Source organism: Pseudophryne corroboree, chromosome 4, assembly GCF_028390025.1.
Source record: "Pseudophryne corroboree isolate aPseCor3 chromosome 4, aPseCor3.hap2, whole genome shotgun sequence".
Classification (NCBI taxonomy): domain Eukaryota; kingdom Metazoa; phylum Chordata; class Amphibia; order Anura; family Myobatrachidae; genus Pseudophryne; species Pseudophryne corroboree.
Window position 1 is genome coordinate 355395249 of NC_086447.1, and position 25645 is coordinate 355420893.

The window sequence follows — 25645 nt, forward strand, 5'->3', positions numbered from 1 at the left end:
ACTGTACTGTGTCTGCTGCTAATATAGACTGGTTGATAATGAGATGTAGTATGTATGTATAAAGAAGAAAGAAAAAAAAACCACGGGTAGGTGGTATACAATTATGGATTGACTGCCGAGTGCCGACACAGAGGTAGCTACAGCCGTGGACTACCGTACTGTACTGTGTCTGCTGCTAATATAGACTGGATGATAATGAGATGTAGTATGTATAAAGAAGAAAGAAAAAAAAAACCACGGGTAGGTGGTATACAATTATGGATGGACTGCCGAGTGCCGACACAGAGGTAGCTACAGCCGTGGACTACCGTACTGTACTGTGTCTGCTGCTAATATAGACTGGATGATAATGAGATGTAGTATGTATGTATAAAGAAGAAAGAAAAAAAAACCACGGGTAGGTGGTATACAATTATGGATGGACTGCCGAGTGCCGACACAGAGGTAGCTACAGCCGTGGACTACCGTACTGTACTGTGTCTGCTGCTAATATAGACTTGTTGATAATGAGATGTAGTATGTATAAAGAAGAAAGAAAAAAAAACCACGGGTAGGTGGTATACAATTATGGATGGACTGCCAAGTGCCGACACAGAGGTAGCTACAGCCGTGGACTACCGTACTGTACTGTGTCTGCTGCTAATATAGACTGGATGATAATGAGATGTAGTATGTATAAAGAAGAAAGAAAAAAAAACCACGGGTAGGTGGTATACAATTATGGACGGACTGCCGAGTGCCGACACAGAGGTAGCTACAGCCGTGGACTACCGTACTGTACTGTGTCTGCTGCTAATATAGACTGGATGATAATGAGATGTAGTATGTATAAAGAAGAAAGAAAAAAAAAACTACGGGTAGGTGGTATACAATTATGGATGGACTGCCGAGTGTCGACACAGAGGTAGCTACAGCCGTGGACTACCGTACTGTACTGTGTCTGCTGCTAATATAGACTGCCGTGAACTACCGTACTGTGTCTGCTGCGACTGGATGATAAATAATGATATAAAAAATATATATATATATCACTACTGCAGCCGGACAGGTATATATTATATAATGACGGACCTGCTGGACACTGTCTGTCAGCAGAATGAGTTTTTTATAGAATAAAAAAAACACCACACAAGTCACACGACGAGTGTTTAACTTTTTCAGGCAATCACAATATAGTATACTATACTGGTGGTCAGTGTGGTCAGGTCACTGGTCAGTCACACTGGCAGTGGCACTCCTGCCTGCAGCAAAAGTGTGCACTGTTTAATTTTAATAATATGTATGTACTCCTGGCTCCTGCTATAACCTATAACTGCTCCCCAGTCTCCCCCACAATTAAGCTGTGTGAGCACAGTCAGATATTATACATAGATGATGCAGCACACTGTGTATCGTTTTTTTCAGGCAGAGAACGGATTATATTAAATAAAACTGCACTGGTGGTCACTGGTCAGTGGTCAGTCACTAGTAAACTCTGCACTCTCTAGTACTCCTAAGCTCCAGTAAATCAAGTGTCTCTGTCTCAATCTCACTCTCTCTCTTCTAATCTAAATGGAGAGGACGCCAGGCCAGCCACGTCCTCTCCCTATCAATCTCAATGCACGTGTGAAAATGGCGGCGACGCGCGGCTCCTTATATAGAATCCGAGTCTCGCGATAGAATCCGAGCCTCACGAGAATCCGACAGCGTCATGATGACGTTCGGGCGCGCTCGGGTTAACCGAGCAAGGCGGGAAGATCCGAGTCGCTCGGACCCGTGTAAAAAAACATGAAGTTCGGGCGGGTTCGGATTCCGAGGAACCGAACCCGCTCATCTCTAGTTAGAACCCCACCAAACTACCAGTATGGGCAAAGGGGGTTGGTTTGAAAAAAGTTATTACAAAGTGGAAAATCCCATGATTGATGTAGATAACTCCAGCATGGCTAAAAACATAGGGGTAGTATTCAATTCAGCGTGATGCTGAGTCCGAGAATGCCCATACTTGCGGACTAATCAGGATGTTTAGTCGTGAGAATGGGCATTCTCCGACTAAAGTACCTCGCCGCGATGCTGATTGCGCCACACTAGGGCACAAAATAGCATTGCGGACCCAGTGTTGTCAGATTTCTGCTCGCACCCCCGGAGGGGTGCAAGGAGAATTCCACTAGTTTGGGATAACATCACACTGAATTGAACAGCTCCTGAAGCTCCTTTCTAGTGCTATTTAATTTGCTCTATATCTCGGCATAGACCTTTAGGTGCGCATATGCCACTGCTTACAAGAAATTTAAAGTACAGAGAAAAACAGGACAGGATGGAAATGAAGATATGAAAACATGCCATTCCTATTAACCTATAATGTGGAGAAATCATCACACATCCACATTTTAAAATGATTAGTGTAGTTTATATGCTTGGTTAAACCTTCCCAGTATTCCAGCATAATAACAGGAAGTATGTTATGAGAAATGCTTGCTCAATGTGTTCATTTTACCTTCTGATTTTCTAGGTGTGCTTCTGTCTAACAAGGATGCATTGAACATCACCATCACGAAGGTCGACACAGTACAGTATTGGCTTACAAGATCATTGGTGAAGGTGTATAACAGAAACTACAGGCTGGAAATGTGGATTTTGTTGGCATATAAACTGTAAAACACAGTAGCTCCTGGCCATCGTAGCTTACAACCATCTAAATGAAATGCATTGTAAGCAGCCCATACATGCAGACAGAAGACAACAGATCATGTGACAAGACGTTTGTAAGCGGGATACAGGGGCCAATACAGCCTGGAGCAGATTTGGGGTAAGTGATGACAGCAGTGACAATTCTGTATATGGCGATACACCGTTTCTGTGTTAAAGCCTTGGGCACTGGCTACATAGAGGACAAGTGAAAACTGATTTTTCGAGATAAAAGAATGTGAACTGGATTTTTGTGTAGTGTTTTGTTATGTTGTAGTATAACAAGTATTATATTATGAGTTTTAAGCCAAGTACAGATTATTATTGTTTCAAACTAATGTGCTTTTGAGAGTAAATTATTTTTTCTCTGACGTCCTAGTGGATGCTGGGGACTCCGTAAGGACCATGGGGAATAGCGGCTCCGCAGGAGACTGGGCACAGCTAAGAAAGATTTAGGACTACCTGGTGTGCACTGGCTCCTCCCACTATGACCCTCCTCCAGACCTCAGTTAGAATCCTGTGCCCGGCTGAGCTGGATGCACACTAGGGGCTCTCCTGAGCTCCTAGAGAGAAAGTATATTTTAGGTTTTTTATTTTACAGTGAGATCTGCTAGCAACAGACTCACTGCAGCGAGGGACTAAGGGGAGAAGAAGCGAACCTACCTAACTGGTGGTAGCTTGGGCTTCTTAGGCTACTGGACACCATTAGCTCCAGAGGGATCGACCGCATGGAACCGGCCATTGATGTTCGGTCCCAGAGCCGCGCCGCCGGCCCCCTTACAGAGCCAGAAGCAAGAAGAGTCCGGAAAATCGGCGGCAGAAGACATCAGTCTTCACCAAGGTAGCGCACAGCACTGCAGCTGTGCGCCATTGCTCCTCATACACACTTCACACTCCGGTCACTGAGGGTGCAGGGCGCTGGGGGGGGGGGCGCCCTGAGCAGCAATAAAAACACCTTGGCTGGCAAATATATCACAATATATAGCCCCAGAGGCTATATATGTGAAAAATACCCCTGCCAGAATCCATAAAAAAGCGGGAGAAAAGTCAGCGGAAAAGGGGCGGAGCTATCACCCTCAGCACACTGGCGCCATTTTCTCTTCACAGTGCAGCTGGAAGACAGCTCCCCTGGCTCTCCCCTGTAGTTTTCAGGCTAAAAGGGTTAAAAAGAGAGGGGGGGCACTAAATTTAGGCGCAATATTGTTTATACAAGCAGCTATTGGGGGAAAAATCACTCAGTTATAGTGTTAATCCCTGCATTATATAGCGCTCTGGTGTGTGCTGGCATACTCTCTCTCTGTCTCCCCAAAGGACTTTGTGGGGTCCTGTCCTCAGTCAGAGCATTCCCTGTGTGTGTGCTGTGTGTCGGTACGGCTGTGTCGACATGTGGGATGAGGAAGGTTACGTGGAGGTGGAGCAGAGGCCGATAAATGGGATGTCGTCCCATGTGGGGCCGACACCAGAGTGGATGGATAGGTGGAAGGTATTAACCGACAATGTCAACTCCTTACTAGGCTGGATGACGTAAAACAGCTGTGGGACAGCCGGCTTCTCAGCCCGCGCTTGCCCAGGCGTCTCAAAGGCCATCAGGGGCTCAAAAAAGCGCCCGTTACCTCAGATGGCAGACACAGATGTCGACACGGAGTCTGACTCCAGTGTCGACGAGGTTGAGACATATACACAATCCACTAGGAACATCCGTTACATGATCTCGGCAATGAAAAATGTGTTACGCATTTCTGATATGAACCCAAGTACCACATAAAAGGGGTTTTATTTTTGGGGAGAAAAAGCAGCCAGTGTTTTGTTCCCCCATCAGATGAATGAATGAAGTGTGTAAAGTAGCGTGGGTTCCCCCAATAAGAAACTGGTAATTTCTAAAAAGTTACTGATGGCGTACCCTTTCCCGCCAGAGGATAGGTCACGTTGGGAGATATCCCTTAGGGTGGATAAGGCGTTCACACGTTTGTCAAAAAAGGTGGCACTGCCGTCTTAGGATACGGCCACCTTGAAGGAGCCTGCTGATAAAAAGCAGGAGGCTATCCTGAAGTCTGTATATACACACTCAGGTTATATACTGAGACCTGCAATTGCCTCAGCATAAATAGTTTGCTAACATAGAGCATATTAAAGACGTCGTCTTATATATAAAGGATGCACAGAGGGATATTTGCCGGCTGGCATCCAGAATTAATGCAATGTCCATTCTGCCAGGAGGGTTTTAGAAACCCGGCAGTGGACAGGTGATGCTGCCTATAAAAGGCACATGGAGATTCTGCCTTATAAGGGTGAGGAATTGTTTGGGGATGGTCTCTGGGACCTCGTATCCACAGCAACAGCTGGGAAGAATTTTTTTTTACCTCAGGTTTCCTCACAGCCTAAGAAAGCACCGTATTTTCAGGTACAGTCCTTTCGGCTTCAGAAAAGCAAGCGGGTCAAAGGCGCTTCCTTTCTGCACAGAGACAAGGGAAGAAGGAAAAAGCTGCACCAGCAGCCAGTTCCCAGGATCAAAAATCTTCCCCCGCTCCCTCTGAGTCCACCGCTTGACGTTGGGGCTCCACAGGTGGAGACAGGTGCGGTAGGGGCGCGTCTCGGGAACTTCAGGGACCAGTGGGTTTGCCCACAGGTGGATCCCTAGGTTCTGCAAATAGTATCACATGGATACAGGCTGGAGTTCGAGGCGACTCCCCCTCGCCGTTACCTCACCTCAGCCTTGCCTGCTGCCCTCGGAGAAAGGTAGTACTGGCGGCAATTCACAAACTGCACTTCCAGCAGGAGAAATCAAGGTACCCCTCCTTCAACAAGGCCGGGGTTACTATTCCAAAATGTTGTGGTACCGAAACCAGACGGTTCAGTGAGACCCATTCTAAAATTGAAAGCCTTGAACACTTATATACGAAGGTTCAAGTTCGAAATGGAATCGCTCAGGGCGATTATTGCAAGCCTGGAGAATTTCATGGTATCACTGGACATCAAGGATGCTTACCTGCATGTCCTTATTTACCCTCTTCACCAGGAGTACCTCAAAATTGTGGTACAGGATTGTCATTACCAATTCCAGACGTTGCCGTTGGTCTGTCCCCGGCACCGAGGTATTTACCAAGGTAATGGCCGAAATAATTATCCCGTACTTGGACGATCTCCTTATAAAGGCGAGGTCCAGGGAGCAGTTGTTCGGCGGAGTAGCACTATCTCGGGAAGTGCTACAACAGCACGGCTGGATTCTGAATATTCCAAAGTCGCAGCTGGTTCCTACGACGCGTCTACTGTTCCTGAGTATGGTTCTGGACACAGAACAGGATAAAAAGGGTTTCTCCCGGAGGAGAATTCCAAGGAGTTGTCGTCTCTAGACAGAGACCTCCTAATACGTATACAGGTGTCGGTGCATCAATGCACGCGAGCCCTGGGAAGGATGGTTACTTCTTACTAAGAAATTCCATTCGCCAGGTCCCATACAAGGATTTTCCAGTGGGATCTGTAGGACATGTGGTCCGGGTCGCATCTTCAGATGCATCGGCGGATAACCCTGTCTCCAAGGGCCAGGGTGTCGCTGTTGTGGTGGCTGCAGAGTGCTCATCTTCTAGGGGGCCGCAGATTCGGCATACAGGACTGGGTCCTGGTGACCACGGATGCCAGCCTTCGAGGCTGGGGGGCAGTCACACAGGGAAGAAACTTCCAAGGCTATGGAAAAGTCAGGAGACTTCCCTACACATAAATATTCTGGAACTAAGGGCCATTTACAATGCCCTAAGTCAGGCTGGACCCCTGCTTCAACACCGGCCGGTGCTGATCCAGTCAGACAACATCACGGCGGTCGCTCATGTAGACGACAGGGCGGCACAAGAAGCAGGATGGCGATGGCAGAAGCCACAAGGATTCTCCGATGGGCTGAAAATCATGTGTTAGCACTGTCAGCAGTGTTCATTCCCGGAGTGGACAACTGAGAAGCAGACTTTCTCAGAAGACACGACCTCCACCCGGGAGAGTGGGGACTTCATCCAGAAGTCTTCCAAATGATTGTACACCGTTGGGAAAGGCCACAGGTGGACATGATGGCGTCCCGCCTCAACTAAAAGTTACAAAGATATTGCGCCAGGTCAAGGACCCTCAGGCGATAGCTGTGGACGCTCTGGTAACACCGTGGGTGTACCAGTCGGTGTATGTGTTCCCTTCTCTGCCTCTCTTACCCAGGGTAATGAGAATAATAAGAAGGAGAGGAGTAAGAACTATACTCATTGTTCCGGGTGGGCCAAGAAGAGCTTGGTAACCAGAACTCCAAGAAATTATCTCAGAGGACCCATGGCCTCTGCCGCTCAGACAGGACCTGCTGCAGCAGGGGGCCTGTCTGCTCCAAGACGTACCGCGGCTGCGTTGGACGGCATGGCGGTTGACCGCCGGATTCTGAAGGAAAAGGGAATTCCGGAGGAAGTTATCCCTACGCTATTTAAAGCTAGGAAAGAAGTGAACGTTAACCATTATTACTGCATATGGCGGAAATATGTTGCGTACTGTGAGGCCAGGAAGGCCCCAAAGGAGAAATTTCAGCTAGGTCGATTTCTGCACTTCCTACAGTCAGAGGTGACTATGGGCCTACAATTGGGTTCCATTAAGGTCCAGATTTCGGCTCTATCGATTTTCTTCCAAAATGGAACTGGCTTCACTGCCTGAAGTTCAGACTTTTGTTAAGGGAGTGCTGCATAGTCAGCCCCCGTTTGTGCCTCCAGTGGCACCGTGGGATCTCAACGTGGTGTTGGATTTCCTGAAGTCGCATTGGGTTGAGCCACTTAAATCCGTGGAGCTATAATACCTCACGTGGAAAGTGGTCATTCTGTGGGCCTTGGCGTCGGCCAGGCGTGTATCAGAATTGACAAAAGCCATTATCTGTATTTTATATAGGAAAGGCGAAATTGAGGACTCGTTCCCAATTCCTTCCTAAGGTGGTATCAGTTTTTCATGTGAACCAACCTATTGTGGTGCCTGCGGCTACTTGGGACTTGGAGGATTCCAAGTTACTGGACGTAGTCAGGGCCCTGAAAAGTATATGTTTCCAGGACAGCTGGAGTCAGGAAGACTGACTCGCTATTTATCCTGTATGCACCCAACAAGCTGGGTGCTCCTGCTTCTAAGCAGACGATTGCTCGCTGGATCTGTAGCACGATTCAACTTGCACATTCTGCGGCTGGACTGCCGCTCCCTAAATCTGTAAAAGCCCATTCCACGAGGAAAGTGGGCTCTTCTTGGGCGGCTGCCCGAGGGGTCTCGGCTTTACAACTTTGCCGAGCTGTTACTTGGTCAGGGGCAAACACGTTTGCAAAATTCTACAGGTTTGATACCCTGGCTGAGGAGGACCTTGAGTTCTCTCATTCGGTGCTGCAGAGTCATCCGCACTCTCCCGCCCGTTTGGGAGCTTTGGTATAATCCCCATGGTCCTTACGGAGTCCCCAGCATCCACTAGGACGTCAGAGAAAATAAGATTTTACTCACCGGTAAATCTATTTCACGTAGTCCGTAGTGGATGCTGGGCGCCCGTCCCAAGTGCGGACTGTCTGCAATACTTGTATATAGTTATCGTTAACTAAAAGGGTTATTGTTGAGCCATCTGTTGAAAGGCTCTGTTATGTTCATACTGTTAACTGGGTATCATATCACGAGTTATACGGTGTGATTGGTGTGGCTGGTATGAGTCTTACCCGGGATTCAAAATCCTTCCTTATTGTGTCAGCTCTTCCGGGCACAGTATCCTAACTGAGGTCTGGAGGAGGGTCATAGTGGGAGGAGCCAGTGCACACCAGGTAGTCCTAAATCTTTCTTAGCTGTGCCCAGTCTCCTGCGGAGCCGCTATTCCCCATGGTCCTTACGGAGTCCCCAGCATCCACTACGGACTACGAGAAATAGATTTACCGGTGAGTAAAATCTTATTTTATTTAACCATGTTTGTTACAAATTGACCTACCATCACCAGGCTTAAAGAGGTGAAATTCAATTGTTTTGCGCCCGCATCTCCTGTCTAAAGTGATGGAAGATTGCGGGGGGGGGGTCAATAATTATTTTTTTTGCGCAGATCGCACCCATAAAAGTTGTGTGTAAAGCAGCTTAACCCAACGAAAGTACTGGGCACGATTGTGGAAAGTGCGCCCAAACGGGTCACTTTTCGTACCCGGGGGGGTGCGAACTGAAAAGCAGAAGCCAGCAGCCATCACACCCGAACGGAGCTACAATTGAATAGCTCCATTTGGGCGCCATCTAGTGGCTGCCGGCGTTCTAACATTTGAATTCCGCCCAAAGGTTGCTCATTTATTTTCATTTACAGGATGGAACTGGTTTGGTCCTCAACATTGAAAACAATGCTTCCTGAAACATATAGGCCTAATTGTTGACTGATCAATGCAATATATACATTCTAAATGTGATTGTCTTATTACATTTATTCTTTTTTTAATGCATTAGGGGTATGTCATGTGAATTACTATATGTTTCCAATATAAATAATGCTGTCATGTTGAGTGCCTGCACTGTTAGGATACAGAGACAACAAGCAGGATAGTTTTTAGATGGTAGTTACTCTTCCTCGGTATGGTTGGCAGTCCTGTAAAACCTTATATAATCCAATAAGGTATGAACAGGTCTGCTGGTGGGAGAGTGTTTCCTTAAGGTTACTCCCTGCATAGGTTTCTAGGTCAATGGATTTGTGCTTGCGGCATGCAGGAAGTCAGACTGCATTCCTAGGAACATTCCAGTATGTTTGCCCACTGAGCCTAGCTCTGCACAACTGTACAGGTTGGACTGATCCTGCTTGCTCACACCTGTGTATTAGTTAACTTTTCATTTGCTGGATCTGAGTGGTACTGAGATTGAAATACTTCAAGGGGGTAATTCTGAGTTGATCGCAGCAGGAATTTTGTTAGCAGTTGGGCAAAACCATGTGCACTGCAGGGGAGGCAGATATAACATGTGCAGAGAGAGTTAGATTTGGGTGTGGTGTGTTCAATCTGCAATCTAATTTGCAGTGTAAAAATAAAGCAGCCAGTATTTACCCTGCACAGAAATAATATAACACACCCAAATCTAACTCTCTCTGCACATGTTATATCTGCCTCCCCTGCAGTGCACATGGTTTTGCCCAACTACTAAAAAAAATCCTGCTGCGATCAACTTGGAATTACCCCCTAAGTCTGATATGGTAAAATGCTAAGTACATTTTTAGCAGAGTTGTCATTAGCCACAAGCCAGCCATATAAAGGGGCAGATTTAACAACGAGTTATATTCTTATCACTTGTTACTAATCTTAATTGGTGCTCCAACCAATCAGCTCCTGTAATTTTCCAAACACATGACCATTAGAAGCTGATTAGTTGGGGCACCATTAAGATTAGTAATGAGCGATTACAAAATATTACTTGTTAAATGTACTCCAAAGTTTTACCTTTGCATGCTTGTCATTTATGACCTTGTTTTTAGGTATCAATCAATCAATCAATCAATCAATCAATCAATCAATCAATCCAATCAATCCAATCAATCAATCAATCAATCAATCAATCAGTCAATCAGTCAGAATATCATGAATAATTTTCATTATAATAATTTTTAATGTTTATAATTTTTTATTTTTTTTATCCAATAAAAACATCTCAGGGAATTTACAATTTACTTTTTAGCAAAGGTCTATAGGTATGTACACAGGATGAGATAAATCTGTAAGATTTTGACTATATAGTAAAAATCTTATGAAAAGTTAGTGCATATCTCCCAGTGTTATCGTGTGTACACACGGTGAGATCTTTGCTATGCCCGATTTTCACTTTGCGATTTCCCCTGAACTCCCCGGAGCCCAGCACCACCGATTTTGACTAACTTTTCTTGAGATATGTACTATGTGTACTTATGATTTTGGCTTATGTGAGATTTTGGCTTATGTGAGATTTATATGACATGTGAGATGAACCAGATAGTACACCGATCTAGCAAGGATTGACTTGCCTGCACAGTCTATCTTTTCTTGCGATACCGACCTGGCGGGACCGACCTGGCGGGACCGCGCATCGGGATCGAATCGGGATCGCATGTGGCATAACACCTTGCGATTTTGTAGTCAAAATCGAAAGAAAAAAAATCTCACCGTGTGTACACACCGAATTAGGCAGCTTGCAATACAGATACGATCCCGATGCACGCTCCCGTGGGGTCGGTATCGTAAGGCTAGATATCCTGTGCAGGCAAGTCAATCTTGACTATCTAGTGAACTATCAAGTACAAAGTTTAGTCAAAATTGGCACTTAGTCAAAATCGTACATAGACAAAATCTCAAGCACAGATAGTCAAAATCTGTACTATCTGTGCTATCTGGGCTCTGGGGGAGTTCAAGGGAAATCTCATAGTCAAAATCGAACATAGCAGGTATCTCACTGTGTGTACACACCTTAACAAATTCTCTTATCAGATACATAGGGGGCAATTCAATTGTTGCTCCCATTTAGACTGGGTAAACCTGTCTAAACTAATGGTTAGGGTGCCCAAACAGCCATTAGGGTGACCAAACCACGGAAGCTGTCACACATTTCTGCTAGCCACCTCTGGAGTCTGTGAGCAGGAATATGTCCCCCCACAGCACTTGTGCCGAACAGAGCAACAACTGAATTACTCCGTCCAGCGCCATCTAGTAGGGAAAACAATTGAATTCCCCCTCAATGTATTTTTTAAATGGTACTGCAAGCAGTGGCTACATTAACCTCTGTATAAGCATCATAGACACCTATGAAATGACAGGTAGTTTTTAACCCCTCTGTGGAGGAAGAGTGGGGCACGTCCTTCAGAGATAAAGTAAGATTACAGAGGATAAGCCCAACTCATTCTCCACAGCAAGGGGCAAAAAAGCCCACCGTAAAGCTTCCTACCTTTCCCACACTGGTCATTACAACTGTTGGGGACCCTGGGCCGCTAAGTTGCATTGGGAAATTATATGTTCACGTGTCAACATCACTTAAATAAAAAGCAATGAAAATAGTGGAGGAAGAACCTAAAGTCCATCTAACTTATCAGCACTATGTTCACTCAGTGGGGGTAATTCAGACCTGATTGCTAGGGTGCGTTTTTTGCATCCTTGCGATCAGGTAGTCGCCGTCTATAGGGGGAGGGGGAATTCGCTGTGCAAGTGTGCGTTCGGATGTGTAGCAGAGCTGCACAAACTAATTTTGTGCAGCCTGTACGCAGCCCAGGACTTACTCTTCCAATGCAATGATTGGGGCCAGAGCTGACGTCAGAAACCCTCTCTCCAAACACCTGGTCCCTCTTGCATTTTTCTGGACATTCTTTGAAAACGGTCAGTTACCACCCACAAACGCCCTCTTCATGTCAATCTCCTTGCAATCGCAGGTGTGTTCGGAATTTTCGCACCATACCGTCGCTGCCCGGCGATCTCCGTTGCTGCGGTCCATCGCGTCTGCACATTGCGGTGCATGCGCAGTTCAGACCTGATAGCCTGCTGTGTGAAAACGCAAAGCAGCGATCAGGTCTAAATTAGCCCCAATGTAAGTTCACTTGAGAAATACCATGTGTAAAAAGCAACAATTCAGTTTTAAGAAAACATCAAGATAGAAACATAAATAATACAAAAATGATACAATTACCACGGCTAATTGGTTTGCGGGGGCTATCCAATCAGCCCCAAGAGGCCAGAGCTTATCGCTGATGTCGGTACTTATTGGGGATTATGCTCACATGAAGCATAATCCACGATAGGTGCCCCTAAGACCCGCGATTAGTGCTGCGAACGTACATAGGTCCACCACTTTTCGCGGGATCTATGGATTTTCACACGAAAAACAGGTGTTTTTCGCACTACCTAATCAGTTAGGGTGATTAAAACAACGCGAATAACAGCACTATTGTGAATAATTCGATACCCCCCCAAAGAAACATGTACCAATGGCGCTGTTGTTTTCTTTACTGTATTTCTCATACATCCTAGAGGATGCTGGGGACTCCAAAAGGACCATGGGGTATAGACGGGATCCGCAGGAGACATGAGCACACTATAAGACTTTGAATGGGTGTGAACTGGCTCCTCCCTCTATGCCCCTCCTCCAGACTCCAGTTAGACTCTGTGCCCAGAGAGATTGGTCACACACTGAGGAGCTCTCCTGAGTTTCTCGGAAAAGACTTTATGTTAGGTTTATTATTTTCAGGGAGACCTGTTGGCTACAGGCTCCCTGCTTCGTGGGAGTGAGGGGAGAGAAGCAGACCTACTTCTTCTGAGTTCAAGGGCTCTGCTTCTTAGGCTACTGGAAACCATTAGCTCCAGAGGGTCTGATCACTTGGTTCGCCTAGCTGTTCGTTCCCGGAGCCGCGCCGTCACCCCCCTCACAAAGCCAGAAGAAAGAAGCCGGGTGAGTAAAGACTTCAGAGTCTGTGAGGTACCGCGCAGTGGTCGCGCTGCGCGCCATTGCTCCCACACACAAGCGTCACTACAAGGGCGCAGGGGGGGGGGGGGGCGCCCAGGGCAGCAATATACCTCTTATATATAGCCTGGAAAAGAGGTATACAGTGCATAGGCACTGTATACTGACCCCCGACAGAATAAAAATGGGAAAAACTAGCGGGACTGAAACGCGCCGAGAAGAGGGCGTGGCTTAGCCTTCACAACACTATACAGCGCCAATTTCTCCTCACAGAGACGCTGGCCCCGCCAAAACACTGTTGAACAGCTAACAGTGTAAAACGAGGGGGGGGGCACAGTTGTTTAGTGCAATATAGGTTCAAAAATTAAGCACTATATATATATATATATATATATATATATATATATATATATATAATGCGAAAAATGATACAGCGCCACTTGTGGATTAAAATCTCAGTAGTAAGACTGTGTATTAAAAAATTGTTAAGAAAATATTTAAAACACAACCGCCTTGTTAAAGGTGTCTGCCACCCCTTAAGGTTGCAACACTAGTACAATGCTGCCTAAAAAGATATACAGTGGGGGGATAAGGGTACCGGCGACTACTGTTGTGTAAACGTGCAAAAGGTTACTATTAAAAATGTATGATTCATGAGCCAAAAAATATAAAATCGAACAAACAGTTTTAATAGCACATACAGGTAGGTTACATAAAAGGTCATAAAAAGATCCAAAAACAAGTAAAAGGATAAAAAAGGAAGGTAAGAACTTAGCTTTTAAAATAGGCAAGGGGGTCACTGCAGGGAACCCAACGCGTTTCGTCACATCAGACTTCTTCAAATATATATATATATATATATATATAATTAGCGTGTGGTAAATGAGTTGGTAAAAGTTTCTGTGTTTTCCCTGTCAGATACTGGAATCTACCCATTATAGCAATGTCGGTGGGTGTTTAGTACACGTGTGTCGACATGTGTGAGTGCTCTGCCACAAACAGCTATGGGAATCCCTCTGTTGGCATTGCCGACTCCTGATGGTACTTGCTTCATGAGATTAAGTGTCAGCATGTCAGTAGTTGTAAGCTTTTCCAAAGAAAACACTGTATGGGAGACACAGACGTATGTGGGGGACCCTGTCGGCACCAACTATTATGACTGGGTGTAAATTAACATGATAATGTAGAAAACCTATACCTGTATGTATATGTATATATATATATATATATATATATATATATATGTATGTATGGTTCGGTTGCATTGAGCTGTAGCTCGAGCACAGACGTGGTAGTATTTGTGGGGGCGTGATATTAACATTATGTATATATTTCCCTCAGACCCCTCGGGGTCGCAAAAAAATTATTTTACCCAGTTACTACTCCCTGTTGTCGACACGAATACGTCTTATGTCTTATGTCGACCATAATGTTTCCTGATTAGATCCACAACATTGGCATTCAGTACATGTTCATACACATTCAGAACACATTAATGTCACTAGGGACCCTGCTGTTCCTGACAAAATATATATTTCTCTAACGTCCTAGTGGATGCTGGGGACTCCGAAAGGACCATGGGGAATAGCGGCTCCGCAGGAGACTGGGCACAAAGTAAAAGCTTTAGGACTAGCTGGTGTGCACTGGCTCCTCCCCCTATGACCCTCCTCCAAGCCTCAGTTAGATTTTGTGCCCGAACGAGAAGGGTGCAATCTAGGTGGCTCTCCTGAGCTGCTTAGAGTAAAAGTTTAAATAGGTTTTTTATTTTCAGTGAGACCTGCTGGCAACAGGCTCACTGCATCGAGGGACTTAGGGGAGAGAAACGAACTCACCTGCGTGCAGAGTGGATTGGGTTTCTTAGGCTACTGGACATTAGCTCCAGAGGGACGATCACAGGCCCAGCCATGGATGGGTCCCGGAGCCGCGCCGCCGGCCCCCTTACAGATGCTGAAGCAAGAAGAGGTCCATAAATCGGCGGCAGAAGACTTTCCTGTCTTCAACAAGGTAGCGCACAGCACTGCAGCTGTGCGCCATTGCTCTCAGCACACTTCACACTCCGGTCACTGAGGGTGCAGGACGCTGGGGGGGGGCGTCCTGGGAAGCAATGAATTTACCTTAGTTGGCGAAAAATACATCACATATAGCTCCTGGGCTATATGGATGTATTTAACCCCTGCCAGTTTTCCAGTAAAAAGCGGGAGAAGAGCCCGCCGTGAAGGGGGCGGGGCCTATCTCCTCAGCACACAGCGCCATTTTTCCCACACAGCTCCGCTGGTAGGAAGGCTCCCAGAATCTCCCCTGCATCCTGCAACTACAGAAACAGGGTAAAAAAGAGAGGGGGGCACTTATTTGGCAAAATAACAGATATAAGCAGCTATAAGGGATAGACACTTATTGTAAGGTTGTCCCTATACATATATAGCGCTCTGGTGTGTGCTGGCAAACTCTCCCTCTGTCTCCCCAAAGGGCTAAGTGGGTCCTGTCCTCTATCAGAGCATTCCCTGTGTGTGTGCTGGGTGTCGGTACGTGTGTGTCGACATGTATGAGGAGGAAAATGATGTGGAGGCGGAGCAGAGTGTCTGTAACAGTGATGTCACCCCCTAGGGGGTCGACACCTGAGTGGATGTACTGTTGAAAATTACGTGACAGTGTCAGCTCTATATAAAAAAAACAGTGGTTGACATGAGACAGCCGGCTACTCAGCTTGTGCCTGTCCAGACGTCTCATAGGCCGTCAGGCAGATACAGACGCCGACACGGACACTGACTCCTGTGTCGACGGTGAAGAGACAACCGTGATTTCCAGTAGGGCCACACGTTACATGATTGAGACAATGGAAAATGTTTTATACATTTCTGATAATACGAGTACCACCAAAAAAGGGGTATTATGTTCGGTGAGGGAAAAACTACCTGTAGTTTTCCTGAATCTGAGAAATAAAATGTGTGATGATGCGTGGGTTTCCCCCCGATAACAATTAATAATTTCTTAAAAAGTATTGGCTGCATACCCTTTCCCGCCAGAGGTTAGGATGCATTGGGAAACACCCCCTAGGGGGGATAAGGCGCTCACACGCTTGTAAGAACAAGGGCTCTACCCTCTCATGAGATGGCCGCCCTTAAGGATCCTGCTGATAGAAAGCAGGAGGGTATCCAAAAAAAAGGTATTTACACACATACTGGTGTTATACTGCGACCAGCTATCGCCTCAGCCTGGAGGTGCAGTGCTGGGTTGGCATGGTCGGATTCCCTGACTGGAAATATTGATATCCTAGATAAGGATAGTATATTATTGCCTATAGAGCATTTAAAAGATGCATTTCTATATATGCATGATGCACAGCGGAATAATTGCCGACTGGCATCAAGTCTAAGTGCGTTGTCCAATTCTACCAGTAAAATGGTCAGGTGATGCGGATTCCAAACGTCATTTGGAAGTATTGCCTTTGAAAGGGGACATTTGGGGTCGGTCTTTTAGACCTGGTGGCCACGGCAACAGCTGGGAAATCCACGTTTGTACCCCAGGTCGCCTCTCAAAATAAGACGCCGTATTATCAGGCGCAGTCCTTTGTTGGCAAGCGGACAAAAGGTTCCTCTTTTCTGCTCGTGACAGAGGGAGAGGAAAAAGGCTGCAGAGATCAGCCAGTTCCCAGGAACAGAAACCCTTTCCAGCCTCTGCCAAGCCCTCAGTATGACGCTAGGGCTTTACAAGCTCAGGCACGGTGGGGGCCCGTTCTCAATGAATTTCAGTGCGCAGTGGGCTCACTCGCAAGTAGACCCCTGGATCCTTCAGGTAATATCTCAGGGGTACATATTGGAATTCGAGACGTCTCCCCCTCGCCGTTTCCAAAAGTCGACTTTACCGACGTCTCCCTCGGACAGGGAGGCAGTTTTGGAAGCCATTCACAAGCTGTATTCCCAGCAGGTGATAATCAAGGTACCCCTCCTGCAACAGGGAACGGGGTATTATTCCACACTATTGTGGTACCGAAGCCAGACGGCTCGGTGAGACCGATTCTAAAATCTAAAATCTTTGAACACTTACATACAGAGGTTCAAATTCAAGATTGAGTCACTCAGAGCAGTGATTGCGAACCTGGAAGAAGGGGACTACATGATGTCTCGGGACATCAAGGATGCTTACCTTCATGTCAAAATTTACCCTTCTCACCAAGGGTACCTCAGGTTTATGGTACAGAACTGTCACTATCAGTTCAGACGCTGCCGTAGGGATGGTCCACGGCACCCCGGGTCTTTACCAAGGTAATGGCCGAAATGATGATGTTCCTTCGAAGGAAGGGAATTTTAGTTATCCCTTACTTGGACGATTCCCTGATAAGGGTAAGATCCAGGGAACAGTTGGAGGTCGGTGTAGCACTATCTCAGATAGTGTTGCGGCAGCACGATTGGATTCTCAATATTCCAAAATCGCAGCTGGTTCCGTCGACGTGTCTTCTGTTCCTAGGGATGATCCTGGACACAGTCCAGAAAAAGGTGTTTCTCCCGGAGGAGAAAGCCAGGGAGTTATCCGAGCTAGTCAGGAACCTCCTCAAACTGAGCCAAGTCTCAGTGCATCAATGCACAAGGGTTCTGGGTAAAATGGGGGCTTCCTACGAAGCAATCCCATTTGGCAGATTCCACGCAAGAACTTTCCAGTGGGACCTGCTGGACAAATGGTCCGGGTCGCATCTTCAGATGCATCAGCGGATAACCCTGTCACCAAGGACAAGGGTGTCCCTCCTGTGGTGGTTGCAGAGTGCTCATCTTCTAGAGGGCCGCAGATTCGGCATTCAGGACTGGGTCCTGGTAACCACGGATGCCAGCCTGCGAGGCTGGGGAGCAGTCACACAGGGAAGGAATATCCAGGACTTATGGTCAAGCCTGGAGACATCACTTCACATAAATATCCTGAAGCTAAGGGACATTTACAATGCTCTAAGCTTAGCAAGACCTTTGCTTCAAGGACAGCCGGTGTTGATCCAGTCGGACAACATCACGGCAGTCACCCACGTAAACAGACAGGGTGGCACAAGAAGCAGAAGGGCAATGACAGAAGCTGCAAGGATTCTTCGCTGGGCGGAAAATCATGGGATAGCACTGTCAGCAGTATTCATTCCGGGAGTGGACAACTGGGAAGCAGACTTCCTCAGCACGACCTCCACCCGGGGAGAGTGGGGACTTCACCCAGAAGTCTTCCACAGGATTATAAACCGTTGGGAAAAACTCGACAGGTATTGCGCCAGGTCCAGGGACCCTCAGGCAATAGCTGTAGACGCTCTGGTAACACCGTGGGTGTACCAGTCAGGGTATGTGTTTCCTCCTCTGCCTCTCATACCCAAGGTACTGAGATTGATAAGATGGTGAGGAGTAAGCACTATATTCGTGGCTCCGGATTGGCCAAGAAGGACTTGGTAACCGGAACTTCAAGAGATGCTCACGGAGGATCCGTGGCCTCTACCTCTAAGAAGGGACCTGCTCCAGCAAGGACCCTGTCTGTTCCAAGACTTACCGCGGCTGCGTTTGACGGCATGGCGGTTGAACGCCGGATCCTGAAGGAAAAAGGGCATTCCGGATGAAGTCATCCCTATCCTGATCAAAACATTATCACCGCAATTGGCGAAAATATGTTGCGTGGTGCGAGGCCAGTAAGGCCCGACGGTGGAAATTCGACTGGGTCGATTCCTACATTTCCTGCAAACAGGAGTGTCTATGGGCCTGAAATTGGGGTCCATTAAGGTTCAAATTTCGGCCCTGTCAATTTTCTTCCAAAAAGAACTAGCTTCAGTCCCTGAAGTTCAGACGTTTGTAAAAGGGGTACTGCATATACAGCCTCCTTTTGTGCCTCCAGTGGCACTTGGGATCTCAATGTAGTTTTTTTTTTGGATTCCAAAAGTCACATTGGTTTGAACCACTTAAATCTGTGGAGTTAAAATATCTCACATGGAAAGTGGTCATGCTGTTGGCCCTGGCCTGGGCCAGGCGCGTGTCAGAATTGGCGGCTTTATCCTGTAAAAGCCCTTATCTGATTTTCCATTCGGACAGGGCGGAATTGAGGACTCGTCCTCAATTTCTCCCTAAGGTGTTTTCAGCATTTCACTTAAACCAACCTATTGTGGTGCCTGCGGCTACTAGGGACTTGGAGGACTCCAAGTTGCTGGACGTAGTCAGGGCCCTGAAAATATATGTTTCCAGGACGGCTGGAGTCAGAAAATCTGACTCGCTGTTTATCCTGTATGCACCCAACAAGCTGGGTGCTCCTGCTTCTAAGCAGACGATTGCTCGTTGGATTTGCAGTACAATTCAGCTTGCACATTCTGTGGCAGGCCTGCCACAGCCAAAATCTGTAAAAGCCCATTCCACACGGAAAGTGGGCTCATCTTGGGCGGCTGCCTGAGGGGTCTCGGCTTTACAACTTTGCCGAGCAGCTACTTGGTCAGGGGCAAACACGTTTGCTAAATTCTACAAATTTGATACCCTGGCTGAGTAGGACCTGGAGTTCTCTCATTCGGTGCTGCAGAGTCATCCGCACTCTCCCGCCCGTTTGGGAGCTTTGGTATAATCCCCATGGTCCTTTCGGAGTCCCCAGCATCCACTAGGACGTTAGAGAAAATAAGAATTTACTTACCGATAATTCTATTTCTCATAGTCCGTAGTGGATGCTGGGCGCCCATCCCAAGTGCGGATTGTCTGCATTACTTGTACATAGTTATTGTTACAAAAATCGGGTTATTGTTGTTGTGAGCCATCTTTTCAGAGGCTCCTTCTGTTATCATGCTGTTAACTGGGTTCAGATCACAAGTTGTACGGTGTGATTGGTGTGGCTGGTAATGAGTCTTACCCGGGATTCAAAATCCTTCCTTATTGTGTACGCTCGTCCGGGCACAGTATCCTAACTGAGGCTTGGAGGAGGGTCATAGGGGGAGGAGCCAGTGCACACCAGCTAGTCCTAAAGCTTTTACTTTGTGCCCAGTCTCCTGCGGAGCCGCTATTCCCCATGGTCCTTTCGGAGTCCCCAGCATCCACTACGGACTATGAGAAATAGAATTATCGGTAAGTAAATTCTTATTATATATGAGATGTATATATAGATATATGTGTGTATATGTGTATTTAAATGTGTATATTTATATTACAATTTATAATGAATGCTGAAGTAAAGTTACTCCTTCTCATGTGCTGGTCGCTGTTGATAAAGCTCTAGGTCAGCCGTAACAACATGGTCTCAAATCCTCACGAGGAGTCCGAGTGTTTATTCTTTTCCCGCCGTGGATAGAATAAAGTGAAAGTCAACCCCTGGTCTGCACGGGGCCCTGTCACAAAGGATCGTATACAGGAAGCTAAGTGATATTTTAATTATATGCTTTGATGATATTTGCATTACATACGCATGGGGGAGTGCTTGTATTCAGAAATGGTCGGTTACCTTGTCATCTGATATAATTACCCTGGGGAGAGATGAGATATTCCTTAAGTTGGGTCTTATCTAGAACATTGCAGCTTGCTGCCGTGCAACTACAAGGGAATGCTGAGGCTGACTCCGAGAATTACTGGAGTGTCTTCCCTATGAAGGTGTAACCTGGTTTGGGGATGGCTTTGTTAAGTTGATCTCGGCAGATACGACGGGTAAGTCTACCTTCTTGAGCTATGTTCCCTCACAACGGTTGGTGACGCATTTTTTGTAGGATGCAGTCATTTTGACCGGTTGGATACCGTTTTTTCCCCTTCTTTGCAGTTAGAGGAAGGTGAAAAGGTAAGAGGTCTGCAGCCTTTTTAAGTTCGCAGAAGCAGATATCTTCCTCTGTTTCTGCCACATCCACCGCATGTCGCTGGGTCTATCTTGCAGGAGCCCACACCGGTGGGAACTCGTCTAATACTCTTCAGTCAGTCCTGGAATGGACTTGAACCAGTGAGTTAAGAATAGAGTCCAAAGGGGGACATACTGGAGTTTCCAGATGATTCCCCTCACTGATTTTTCAAATAGATCTTACCGATTCTCCTCTGGACGGGGAGGTAGTATGCGACGCCATACAAGAGTTGGGTCAGGATCAGGACATTGTCCTGCTGTCCCTGTCACAAAAAAAAAGCAAAAAAAAAAAAAAAAGCTTTTACTCAAGCTTTTTCGTGCTTCTGAGCCCGGACAGCTCGGTCAGAACAATCCCAAAAAGATTTCTACTTAAGAAGTTGAACAACAAGATGGAATCTCTCAGGGCAGGGATCTCCAACCTGTAGAAGAAGAAAGAGGATTTAAATGAGCTTTCATCCGCATTAAGCTTACCTGGGTTTGCTATTCAGGATTGTCATTGCCATTTCACCGGAGTGATGGCAGTATGATGGTTTTCCTTCAATAGTAAAAGCCATTATTATTCTGTACTGGGACGCTCTCCTGACTACGCCAAGGTCAAGAAACAAGTGGTACCAATCGTTGTTTCTCTCTGACAGTTCTTCAACACAGAGAATCGCTGTTGATCCCAACGGCGCAGATGTCGGAGTTGGGAATAAGATTAGATACTGAACTGTTGAGAGTTTGCTGTTTCCTGTGGAAAGAGATCTGAGGATCCAGAGTCGGATCAGATTTGCAACAGTGTAAACCCATCAATTCCGTTGATGAAGAAGATGGTTGCGACCTACGAGGCCATTCGGTGAGCAGGTCAAATGACAGAGTGGTTTTTGCGGGACCAGTTGGACATGTGGTCCGGGTCTCACCTGCACATGCACCGGAAAATAATCCTATTTTCCAGGACCAAGATATCTCTCCTGTGGTGGCTTCACAGCTCTCACCTCCTAGAGGGACGAAGGTTCGGGATCCAGGATTAGATCCTTTACGAAAGGTTGAGTTAAAATTTCTCACTTGGAAAGTGGTCATGCTATTGGCCTTGGTGTCCGCAAGGCGGGTGTAGGAATTAGCGGCTTTGTCTCACAAGAGCCCCTATTTGATCTTCCATGTGGATAGAGCGGAGTTGAGAACTCGGCAACAATTTCTGCCAAACGTGGTTTCTGCGTTTCATAGGAACCAACCTATTGTGGTGCCTGTGGCTACCGAAGCCTTGACTGATTCGAAGTCTCTCAATGTTGTCAGAGCTTTGAATATTTATGTCGCCAGAACGGCTCAGATTGGGAAAACAGAGGCTCTGTTTATCCTGTATGCTCCCAACAAAAATTGGGGCTCCTGCTTCTAAGCAGACTGTTGCACGCTGGATCTGTGATATGATTCGGAATGCTCATTCTACGGCTGGATTGCCGTTACTGAAGTCGGTGAAGGCCCATTCTACCAGGAAGGTGGGCTCTTCTTGGGCGGATGCCCAAGGAGTCTTGGCGGTTCAACTTTGCCGAGCAGCTACTTGGTCGGGTTCAAACACTTTTGCTAAGATCTACAAGTTTGATACCCTGGCTGATGAGGACCTCATGTTTGCTCAATCGGTGCTGCAGAGTCGTCCGCACTCTCCCGCCCGGTCTGGAGCTTTGGTATAAACCCCATGGTCCTTTTGGAGTCCCCAGCATCCTCTAGGACGTATGAGAAAATAGGATTTTAATACCTACCGGTAAATCCTTTTCTCTTAGTCAGTAGAGGATGCTGGGCGCCCGTCCCAGTGCGTACTGTATCTGCAGCTATTGGTTGTGGTTACACTCATGTGGTGTTTCTTTTCAGTCAAGTCTGTTGCTGCTGTTATTCATGCCATGGCATGCGGTATGTGATTATGGGTCGTGTTTACACACAGGTTGTGTTAAATTTTCGGTCAGCATATTGCTGTATGTTTTTCATGCCGTCGGCTGGTGTTCTATTGAATGCCACGTTCTGCGGCATGTTCGAGGTGTGAGCTGGTATGACACTCACCGTGTTGAAACAATAAATTCTTTCCTCGAAATGCCTGTCTCCCTGGGCACAGTTCTCTAACTGGTGTCTGGAGGAGGGGCATAGAGAGAGGAGCCAGTTCACACCCATTCAAAGTCTTATAGTGTGCCCATGTCTCCTGCGGATCCTGTCTATACCCCATGGTCCTTTTGGAGTCCCCAGCATCCTCTACGGACTAAGAGAAAAGGATTTACCGGTAGGTATTAAAATCCTATTTTTTCTAATAGTTTACAGCCTAAAACCAACTACTCTGTTCATTCTAAAATTTATTGTAGCTATTATAGTTTATATTCCATTCATATATGTTTTGAGGTTTTGCATCACTGTTGCACAGCCGATGCCAGCTATTAAATTGTTTCTGCTAATGGGCACAATAACAATATTTCTGCTTGAAGCCTCCGAGAGATAGCAGTTGCAGTTTTTCTATTTTAGCAAAACTGCACGGCCCAATAACTAAAATAGTACACAAAAAATAAAATTTTCCACAGATGGGAAGCCCATATCTCCCCCATTTTGGCCACCATATTCTTCCTACACATAGTAACAGTTTAAATCAAGACAGTGAATATAAAAAAAAAAAGAAGCGTTTTCTTTTCAAGTGAAGATTTTTTTACCCCCCAAAACCTACACATAGGGTGATATTCAATTGTGGTATGCACCGGCAGCCACTAGATGGCGCCAAACAGAGCAATTTAATTGTTGCTCTGTTCGGCCGGTAATGGCTGCTGGCGCCTGCATTTCAGCTCGCACTCCGTGGGTTGGCGAGCTGAAATGCGCAAAAAGTTACCCTTTTGGGCACCCAAACCGCACTTTTTCGCAATCGTGCCCAAAACTTTGGTCCCGTTTAGCTGCTTTACATGAATAAACCCGACCCCTATGGGCGTACTCAGTGCAAAAAACCCAACAATTGAATTGGGCCCCGTGATCTCCCATCACTTTAGACTGGAGATCGAGCGCACAAAACAATTGAATAACACCCATAGATTTCTGCTTTTTGTATTTTGTAAAGATGGGTTATTGGCAAAACAACAACCACAAAGCATTTCTTTGTGGTGTTTATAAGACTAAAAACCTTTTGCTTTTGGTTCTTTTTCTTGAAATTTCAATAAAAAACAATTTTTTGGCCATTTGGTTAATTCTGTATGGTCATGTTAGCAGTAGAATGATATTACAGGTTGAGTATCCCATATACAAATATTCCGAAATACGGAATATTCCGAAATACGGATTTTTTTGAGTGAGAGTGAGATAGTGAAACCTTTGTTTTTTGATGGCTCAATGTACACAAACTTTGTTTAATACACAAAGTTGTTAAAAATATTGTATTAAATGACCTGCAGGCTGTGTGTATAAGGTGTATATGAAACATAAATGAATTGTGTGAATGTACACACACTTTGTTTAATGCACAAAGTTATAAAAAATATTGGCTAAAATGACCTTCAGGCTGTGTGCATAAGGTGTATATGTAACATAAATGCATTCTGTGCTTAGACTTGGGTCCCATCACCATGATATCTCATTACGGTATGCAATTATTCCAAAATACGGAAAAATCCCATATCCAAATTACCTCAGGTCCCAAGCATTTTGGATAAGGGAGACTCAACCTGTATCTGAAAATACAAATTCTTCTGAAAAAAACTAAGGCATAATTTGAGTGGGTACTGCAAAAAAAAAGAATCTGATATACAGTAGATAGTGTATTGTGATGTATGCAAATGTGAAAAAATAACCTCAGCACAAGGCTAAGAAAACTCAGCAGCGAAGGGGTTAAAAAGGTCTCATGCATATTTCTACAGTATGCATGAGGTAAATTAGAGGGAAAAAATGCTCATTTCAGCACCAGAGTCAAGGGAGCACCAGCAGCAAGTGAAAAAAGCCCCTTTAGTACGTCCTTCCCCTGTACCTACTTGTTTCGTTCCCTCATTCTCTCCCATTTCCCGCCCTCATTTCCTCCTGATTTGGGAGGATGGAACTAGAAGTAATGCATGAAGTTGCCTGGCTTTTTTTTGGGAGGGGGGGGGGGGTGTAACTCAGCTTCAAGCAGGTTTCTCTCCATCCTTTTTTCCTGTCCCCCTTCTACGCCATCTCTCTCTTCCCCATCTTTTTCTCCTTCCACCTGTTTCTATTTCTCCCTCTTCTGCTTTACCCCCTTTTTCTATTCTCTTTATTTCCCTCTCCACCAGACAGGCCTCTATATACCCCCCGTCCCCCCCCCCCATCTTCCTTCACTCTGGCTTTGTTGGGTTTTACCCTGCCACTCCCCATCCCAACTCTCTCTCTTTCTCTCTCTCAACATTCTACCCCATGTTTCTCATTCAGTTGTTTATACTGTCAAAAGTACCTTGTGTCCTCCTCTGGGGCCCTTCTTCAATTGACACACTGCCTCCAAACAGATTGTCCCTGACTGCATGAGTACACGTGGTTCTAATTGTGCTCAATCCGCCGGGCTAGTAACCAGTGAAAGTACCTGATTGTCTGTAGTGGCAGCGATGGTGAAGCATTACAACCTATGTGAACATGTGAGAATGATACATTGGGCCAGATTTAAATATGCTTTCCCCCTCCCGGCCGCGATCATGCCATCCGACGCTACCCCCGGACAGGTACTTATGATAGCACTTATATCTAGAGTTTAGTAATGGAATTTCTTCAGATATGCTTATGTGAATGTTTTCTTACAGCTATTGGGGGTATGCAATTAGCTCTGATCATTTCAGAACTAATAAAT

General features: G+C 46.1%; 1 protein-coding gene across 1 annotated transcript in view; it reads left to right on the forward strand.

The window, feature by feature from the left end:
- The window catches only part of TNK2 (tyrosine kinase non receptor 2), a 544303-nt gene that overhangs the window by 122633 nt on the left and 396025 nt on the right, over positions 1–25645 (forward strand). Inside the window, exon 2 of the mRNA XM_063916519.1 lies at positions 2489–2785. The gene's annotated coding sequence lies outside the window, so the exon portion shown is untranslated. The remainder of the gene's footprint in view (positions 1–2488; positions 2786–25645) is intronic.